A 1,205-nucleotide genomic window follows, 5' to 3' on the forward strand; every position below is an offset into this window, starting at 1 on the left:
TGTACATAAACCCTGTCCGCTTCTAACACAAAGGACCTAGAGTTCTTTTTGTGCAGTATCGGTCAAATAAAGAAACAGTTTTACCAGAAATCCGGAACCCAAGACTGAACTGGGAGGAGGGACATCCAGAATGGACCAACCCAACACTTGCCAGTGCAATCCAGAACACCGCAATCCAGAACACCGCAATCCAGAACAGCGGAGGTGGGAGGAGTTGTGCCAGCCGTAGCCGGCGCTTTCAGGAGATGCAGCTTAACCCTGCAAGCAGAAGAAGCACCGGTCTCCAGACCTCCACGGAGGCGTACTCTCAGCCTCCGAATAAACGTGTGTGTTACCACGCACAAGAAACCACCACACTACACAAAGAAGAGAGAGCATTAGACTGGCTGGGTACAGCCCAATGGGTCAAAGAGAGAGACATGCCACTTACCCGAACATCAAATGCCACAAGACCACGCAAACGGCGGCCTTTACGCACAGCGGAGACACTGTAAGAAGGGAGCGCATACATAAGTGCCAAATACGCGCCGCACAAAACCATGAAAGGAGGCAACGCGTACACACTCACCCACAGAGCAGCGCGAGGTTCCCAACCGCAGCTGTAATTTGCTACAGCTGACCAGGTGTCCACACACGCCACCAGTGCACTAAAACAAAGTGGCGTTAAGTGCCAAGTAATCGCAAGGATGGTGCATAAAAGAAAAACAAAACTCACCCACGGAGAGCGGAGTGCTATTTACGCGGAGTAAATCCAACGCAGCTGGACACACCAAACGCCGCCACAGGCACAACTCCCACGAAAAAGCAGCGAGGATCCACGCACAGGAGAGGCAAAAGAGGATCTGAGCCACTTCAGACCTGGGTTTAAATCCCCTCGGTCCTGCCCCGCAATCAGCGCGAGAGCCAGGTGCGCACACAGGTGCACTCCAAGAAACGGGTGGGGGAGGGCGCACGCTCTCCACACTGCCACAAGTAGTCTACATGTACCTGCACATTTATGCTGTGAATGGGCTTCCTCTCCACATAGTCTGCCTCATTATGTGAAGGAGCTGTGATGGGGATATGTGTGCCATCTATGCAGCCAATCGCACTGGGAAATCCTAAAAGAAATTAAAATTACTAATCCCAGTCTGAGGTTGCAGCACGTCATTAACCAAATATAATTTAAAATTCATTTAACTGATCTCTACATCATTCACCTGCAA

At 51.0% G+C, this 1,205-nt stretch overlaps 1 long non-coding RNA gene across 1 annotated transcript; it reads right to left on the reverse strand.

The window, feature by feature from the left end:
- Positions 1–304: 304 nt before the first annotated feature.
- LOC121613312 lies at positions 305–772 on the reverse strand. Its single transcript, XR_006007179.1, has 3 exons — positions 716–772; positions 569–647; positions 305–488 (listed from the first exon to the last, which is right to left on the reverse strand). It is a non-coding gene; the product is annotated as an uncharacterized LOC121613312 (long non-coding RNA).
- Positions 773–1,205: the final 433 nt, after the last annotated feature.

This window comes from Chelmon rostratus, chromosome 10 (genome assembly GCF_017976325.1).
Source record: "Chelmon rostratus isolate fCheRos1 chromosome 10, fCheRos1.pri, whole genome shotgun sequence".
Lineage (NCBI taxonomy): Eukaryota > Metazoa > Chordata > Actinopteri > Chaetodontiformes > Chaetodontidae > Chelmon > Chelmon rostratus.